The 7,956-nt window shown below is 37.2% G+C and overlaps 1 long non-coding RNA gene across 1 annotated transcript; it reads right to left on the reverse strand.

Moving 5' to 3' along the window:
- Positions 1–4,421: 4,421 nt before the first annotated feature.
- Positions 4,422–5,882, reverse strand: LOC107756745 (uncharacterized). The gene is made up of 4 exons (XR_001641862.1): positions 5,696–5,882; positions 5,115–5,271; positions 4,735–4,832; positions 4,422–4,521 (listed from the first exon to the last, which is right to left on the reverse strand). It is a non-coding gene; the product is annotated as an uncharacterized LOC107756745 (long non-coding RNA).
- Positions 5,883–7,956: the final 2,074 nt, after the last annotated feature.

The following is a 7,956-nucleotide window of genomic DNA, read 5'->3' on the forward strand; positions in this document are numbered from 1 at the left end:
CAATCACAGTGCACTGGGTCAGCTGGCCAATCAGAGCAGACTGCGCTTGTCGGAAGGAGGGGCTTTGTTGAAAACAACGTGTTTGAGAGAGGCGGGGCATAGAGGACCTACAATAATGTACAGTATTTGAAAAATAATGTGTTTTTTGAACATTAAAGCATGTCAGCATATTCTGTTACACCAAATACACCAAATAATGATCTTTAAAATAGCATCATATGACCCCTTTAAATTGTAAGCTACGATGCAAGTTACTGTAGAACAGGGATGGGCAACTTCGGTCCTAGAGGGCCGCTGTCCTGCAGAGTTTAGCTCCAACCCTAATTACACACACCTGAACAAACTAATCAATGGGTGCTTCTCAATTCTTATTTGTGCATCCTTGTTTCCTTTCCTCGCTTACTTTCCTCAAGTCTTAGCTCCACCTCTTCAGGATGCGAGGGAAGGATGCAAGGAAAAGACGTGAGGATGGAGGAATTGAATCAAGTGAAATTATATATCCTCGCTCCCTTTAGCGTCACTTCATAGCGTTGTCAATTAATGATGACTGTACACTGCTGGATTTAGCTTGCATGTCGGGATTCTTGAACATTAGAGATAATTATTTATACTGTAATAGTTTCAACCTTTGTCCGTATATATTTTTTAAAAATATTACCAGTTATTATTAACAATGAATTATTCCCAGTTATTAACTGCTTTTTTATTTGTTGATAGTATTACAGTTTGTTTAATTTTCTTTCATTTTCTTGTACTTTGATATAATTCTGCAACTGTCCTACATTAAAGTCATTCTCTATTAACCAATATAAGAGGCATTAATTTAAAAATTAAAAGCAATAATCCATTAAAATGGAGAGACGTAGATTAATGTAATTAAAACTTTGCTGAAAAGTACACGTTATACATCAAAATTAAAGGCACTGTCAAAACATAAACCACATTTACAATAACTTAATGCTTAATGCTCACATTTATGTGTGTTTGTGTTTTCTGCCATAGTTACCACTTGGTGCAGATGTGAAGGGGGAGAAGAATTTATACGTGCGTCACGTTTAGTCGATAAAACACTTCCGCAAAGGATACACGCAAATGATATCCTCGCTCATGACTCCTCAGGAAGCCTCCTCATTCTTCGACTCTCGCCTCCTCGCAGTGCAATTAGACAATTGAGATGTCCTATAAGATGGCTTAGCTCGATCGGTTTCTGGGTCGTAGGATGGAGGACAGAGGAGCGAGGAAACGAAGAGGGATATTGAGAAGCAACCAATGTCTTCATTATCACTAGAAAGCTACAGGTAGGTGTGTTTGATTAGGGTTGGAGCTAAACTCTGCAGGACAGTGGATCTCGCGAGCCAGATTTGAGGATCACTGCGCCCCCCAGGACCAAGTTTCCCAGCCCTGCTGTAGAAGAATAAAACATCATCAGCATGTGTAAGTGTTAAACAAATAGAGCGGGGGTATTCAATTAAAGTTCAAAGAGGTCCCTATATTTACTTCCCAGTGGAGGTTGAGAATATATTTATATATATATATATATATGAATACTTACACATTTCCATCTGGGCACCGGTAAAAGGAAAAAAAAATCTAAATAGTAATCAGGATATTGGGTCCTCAGAGCCAAAGGCCATTGGCTTCTAAGAATTTTTTTTATTAAAAAAATTATCAGTTGAGACCAAATTGATATGAATATTAAAATATAAGATCAGATGTTTTATCAAGCTATTATTTTTTACATTTAGATACATATGTAAGGACAGAAAATATACTGTATGGGGGTTTAGAGTTTTACGGACATGGGATGAGTTTGAATGAATCGCATCTGGCTCTAGATAAAAAAAATATACCTTTCCATTTCCAGGAATCCACCATTCCTTTCGCCTCCATAGCATTTATGCTCTAGCGTCATGTCGTGTTGATCAATACATCCTTTCATGTTGAATTTTTATTGGCTAGTCAATAGACGGAGGTTGTACCAGCAGAAACACTGTGAGATTGTTATCCTAAATTTCTGACACTGCCAGAAAATTATCTCATGCTATTTTTGGTCACAAGACCATGACAACGGCCATCTTTGCACCTCTCTCACAGTCCAATGTAGGACCACCGTTTAGGAGCCATGACCAAAGAGAAATCATTGCAATTGTATCACAATCGTCATCTTTCATCTGGGAAAGCCCACAGTCATACAGTGTATGCTGGGCATAAGGCAGTTGTAGTGTGCTTGTCTCTTCTCTTTTTCTTTCAATCTAAAAATGTTGATGGACTTTGACATTTCCATTAATGGTAAACGTTTGCCATGCATTTCAGGAAGTTTTTTAATTATTTATTTATTTTGACAGCATGATTCTGGTTGTTAACAGCAGGTACCATCACGAATGGCCAATCATCAATTAATCACTTAATTATCTCGTTATCTGCAGGCAGCACTGCTTCATTGTTACTTTGGCTACATTCACACTGCAGGAAAATGTGTCCCAAATCCGATTTTTTTTGCTCATATGTGATTCTGATCATTTAGTTTCATGACCGTGTGAGCAGCACAAACCACATGGAATCTGATCTTTTCGATTCTGATTTGGGCCACTTTCATATGTGGTCCTAAATCTTATTCAGGTCAGATGTTTTGCAATGCGTCCGCAGTCTGAATGGTCATATCAACATTCGTTATAATTCCATGCCTGTTCAGGACTGTCATTCGTTCACACTGGAATCTGATATTGAACACATTTAACCTCATACTCTCCTTCCGTACCTGTAACAAAAGTGCCCCTCATGGGTAAAAATGACCTGAAGGGTATATTGAGAGTTTGATTTTTTTCCCCATTCAAAACTATACGAGTGATACATCTTGGGTATTCTATAGTCTTTGGTACTTTGCAAGCTGGAGTCCCCCCAGTGCATTTTGGCCATTTCCACCACTGGTGAACAATGAGCAGTGTTCATTTAACACTGATCATTAAAGGAGTAAAATAAAAAGACACACCATGAAGCACCTTTTAACAGTAATGAACTGTAAATTAAGTTCACGTCAAGCAACATGCACACCTCTCACTGCCTGGCCTCCTTTCAGAAATGGAGCCATCACAAAAACACCTTTTGGTTGCCATGGCGGCCATTTTACTTTCCTCCATAACCAAATTATGTATTTTGTGTTATATCTCCTGAACCAAACGTGATAACACAGAAAAAGTTATGTCTACCCCTATGTTTTGATGGTCGAGGATTACAGTGATACTACAGGTGCATCTCAATAAATTAGAATGTTGTGGAAAAGTTCCTCCAAGTTCCTCCTGTCTCCTCCCTGGCTCCTTCCTCTGTCTGGTCTGCCCTGGATCCTCCTGGCTCCTCCCTGGCTCCTCCCTCCGTCATTTCCACCCTGAACTCTATTGGCCGTCCTCCTCCGGGGGGTCCGTCCTCCACCTGAGGCTCCCAGGGATATGGACCTGTCTGTGTGTGTTTTTCTCCCCATGTGCTCCGTGACCTAGTTTTCTCCCTTGTCCATTGCTTCATTTGATTCACCAGCGTTTGTTAATTATCCCTCGTTAAGTGTAGTATTTATAGTGCAGTCTGCCCCATGTTTCCTTGTCGGGTCTTATTTGTCTCCTGATGTGCTACGTGTGAGTTCCTGCCTGCCCTGTATTACTTTGTTTGGATAAATGAAGACTGTTTCTATTGGAATTTCTCCGTCTCCACGTTCCTCGCTCCTCACATTAAGCACCGTGACAATTATAAATGTCTCATTATGATGAATGCAATTTTAAAGTCCATTTTAAAGAACTCACTTGATCAAGTTGGCATGAAGAAAATTTATTTACAATTTTTTTTTTTTACAAAACAATGCAATTAAAGCCAAACAACAACAAAAACAGAAGTTGTTATACAGAAAGTGCATAGCTATTAAACAATATTTTGCAAAATTACACTTGCATTTACTTGCACATACTTGGATTGTAAAATTGAATAAGTATAAACATAAACACTCAGGTAACACTTTACAATAAGGTTTCATTTGTTAACATTAGTTACCTACCTAACATGAAATAACAATGGCAAATATTTCTAAAGCAAATATTAACCTTAATGTAAATTTCAACAATTACTAATACATTATTAAAAACAAAAGTCATATCAGTTAACATTATTTAATGGATCTGAGCTAACATGAACTAACAAAGAACGGTTTTATTTATTATTAACTAACAGTGACAAAGAATGCATATTGTAACAAATGTATTGCTCATTGTTAGTTCAACAATCAACATTTACTATGATACCTTATTGTAACACAATGGTTAATGGCAAAGTTTTGAAATTAAACACATTTTGTACTTTTTGTTTTAAATTATCAAATAATTTACAACTATTACCATGGATCGTATTGAGTGAAATGATGATTACTGTTCCTTGGTTGTTGCTCATTTTCAAATCACTCAGGATTTATGGTCGTTGTGATGTAACATGTCTTTCATGTCTTAATCCGGTGATATCTTTGTTTGGGAGCTTTAATTTTTGCACCTGTAAAGAGCAAATTATATAAAAGTATCTATTACTAAAAGGTCTAACTTAATGTGCCAAACTGAATTAAATTAAATATATATGTTGTAGCAATGTACCTGTTGTTTGACAGACTATTTACAGCACTAACTGCAATGACAGCAAAATAAGTGGCTGTGCCAAGCATTATTAATATTTAGTGTGTAGCTAATGGTAATTGAAGGGAGAGCTCACCCAAAAATGAAAATCATTTACTCCCCCTCATGTTGTCTATATGGACAAACGTGTTGGTATTGATTACCAGCATTCTTCAAAGTATCTTCTTTTGAGTTCTGCAGAAAAACAAATGTCAGAGGTTTGGAAAAATGTTTTGTAAATTATGACCGATTTCTGAGTTAACTATACTTTTAAGTAAATTAATAGAAACACTTTTCACTAGTCATCACTGTGCACAAACATAACAGTGAACGCTGTAATAAAATGCTTGAAAAATACACATTCAGTAGATCTAAAGCTTGCTGTTGGTCAGTAGGTCTCTTCAGTTAAGATTCCCCCCAGTTACTGCAGAAAATAACATTGTGTAATGGTCAATGTAGACATTTATTTGAACTTACTTTCTCATTGGCTCTAACTGCTCCTTGTTAGTCCAGTCAGAGAAGTATAATAAAGATGATGTCCACTTTCTTGGACTGCAGGCACTGCTGGTGTTCACAGGTGTCTAAGGAGTAATGTCTGCCATTTCTTCAGCGATGAAAACACTTCTCTTGTTTACTAGAAAAAATAAATTTGTGTCATGTTAAGAGACATAATCAGTTATTCCCATGTGTCTCGACATGCTGAGTGAGGAAGCAACTAAAGTAGCAACAAATGTGATAAACTGTGAGGCTGTGTTTGTGTTGTAGTCAGTTACACATTTAGCAACTGTAAAAGCAGGACAGATCTATTGCAGATGATTTTAGACATACTGATGCATATTAATATGATTGCAGTACATTCCCGTCATAAAAATCACTGAAACTAGCTTATTATTAGCTTATGTATTTAGTTTAGGTTATTTGAAAACGATCTTCTCTAATACATGCTACAAAAAATCATCTTCACTCTCACGTCCTTTAATAAATATGGAATGAAAACAACCTTTGCTCATTGTAAGTGCATTCATAAAAATAAGAATGTGAAAACTAAAAATACAAACCTTTCTCCTTGTATAGGCTGCGCTGTCATCATCCTCCTCTTCCTCATCTGTTTGCGGATTGTAGTGTTGCTCGTCAAAGTTTACTGCAGCGTAAACACTTTATCCCACATAACAAAACTCAGATCAAATATGAAAAAGATTTTGTTCATTTATTAACTTACGTTTTCGGGCAAAGCAAGAAAGCCACGTTCGCTGCAGTCTCGCACGCAAAGCTAACTTTTAGCAAGTTCCTTTATGAGCTTATAAGTGCCTGCGTTGGTAAAATATTGTTAGTAAAAAAAATGTAAATGCGCAACCAGAATTGTTTTATCGAAATGACTCCATACATCCGTATCTCTTTGTAAATAATCCATTGTTTTGTTGCCATCCAAACCACACAAACATGGTGGACACGAGCACAGGTACAAGACTCCTCCCACGCTGCGCGAGTGAAGGTGAATGAATCACCTAAATGGCGTTTAAAATACATACAAGCAAGCATATAAAAGAATTACCTGCTGCATTACATAAATAGATTTGCTATAGTTATAAATATTATAGAAAGTTCTGTCCTATAATACTTTTTTATTATTTAAATTTTACTGCAGCATGTGATGCAGTAATGATTCAGCATGTGCATGGATCCACACACAATCGTAATCAATTTAATCATCAGTAGAGGTCTAAACATTTCATCCATTGTTATTAAGGCCATAGCACTATCTGATCACTTCTGTATTTTCTTTGATATATTGATCTCTGTTACCACTGAATCTAGATCTGTCTCTGTCAGAAAGAGATGCATTAATGAAAACACTAGTGTGCTATTTATGGAGGCTATATCTCTAACACCAAGCATTTCTGCAGACTCTGTTGATTTTCTCCTTGATTCCTTTAACTCAAATGTTAAAAATGTTATTGATGACATTGCTCCTGTGAAAGCCAGCAAGAAGACTGGCAGACAAAAATCAGCTTGGAGAAAATCAACACAGTCATTTTAACAACACTCGCACTCTTTTTGCTACTGTTGAGAAACTAACAGACCCCCCAAGTCAGATTCCCAGTGAAATGCTCTCTGACAGCAAATGCAATGAGTTTGCTTCCTTCTTTTCTGGGACGATCAATAATATCAGGAAGGCGATTAGCACATCCCCAAGTTATGCAGAGGTCAGACAGATTCGACCGCAATATCAAAAACAAGATACTATGTCTGCTTTTGAAGAAATTGATAGCAAAATTTTGGAAGAAATAGTACAGCACCTTAAATCGTCAACCTGCTATCTTGACACACTTCCCACATATTTTTTCAAAAGGGTGCTTAACTGTTTGGAAGCAGATCTCTTAGAAGTGGTAGCCTCACTTCTTTCTGGGACATTTCCAAACTCCCTGAAAACTGCAGTTGTTAAACCCCTTCTGAAAAAGAGCAATCTTAATAACACCATATTGAGCAACTATAGACCAATATCAAACCTTCCTTTTATAGGAAAGATTATTGAAAAGGTAGTCTTTAATCAGCTGAACAAATACTTAAACTCAAATGGATACCTGAACAATTTTCAATCTGGTTTCCGACCGCATCACAGCACAGAGACAGCGCTCATTAAGATAATAAATGATATTCGCTTAAATTCTGAATCTGGCAAAATATCAGTGCTGGTACTACTAGATCTCAGTGCTGCGTTTGACACTGTCGATCATAACATACTACTAGAGAGACTGGAAAACTGGGTCGGGCTTTCTGGGATGGTACTCAAATGGTTCAGGTCATACTTAGAAGGGAGAGGTTATTATGTGAGTATAGGAGAGCATAAGTCTAAGTGGACGTCCATGACATGCGGAGTCCCACAAGGCTCAATTCTTGCACCGCTCTTGTTTAGCCTGTATATGCTCCCACTAAGTCAAATAATGAGAAAGAACCAAATCGCCTATCACAGCTATGCAGATGATACCCAGATTTACCTAGCCTTATCTCCAAATGACTACAGCCCCATTGACTCCCTCTGCCAATGCATTGATGAAATTAACAGTTGGATGTGCGAGAACTTTCTTCAGTTAAACAAGGAAAAAACTGAAGTCATTGCATTTGGAAACAAAGATGAAGTTCTCAAGGTGAATGCATACCTTGACTCTAGGGGTCTAACAACTAAAAATAAAGTCAGGAATCTTGGTGTGATTCTGGAGACAGACCTTAGTTTCAGTAGTCATGTCAAAGCAGTAACTAAATCAGCATACTATCATCTCAAAAACATTGCAAGAATTAGATGTTTTGTTTCCAGTCAAGA

This window comes from Sinocyclocheilus rhinocerous, unplaced genomic scaffold (assembly GCF_001515625.1).
Source record: "Sinocyclocheilus rhinocerous isolate Xijiao unplaced genomic scaffold, SAMN03320098_v1.1 scaffold6122, whole genome shotgun sequence".
NCBI lineage: Eukaryota > Metazoa > Chordata > Actinopteri > Cypriniformes > Cyprinidae > Sinocyclocheilus > Sinocyclocheilus rhinocerous.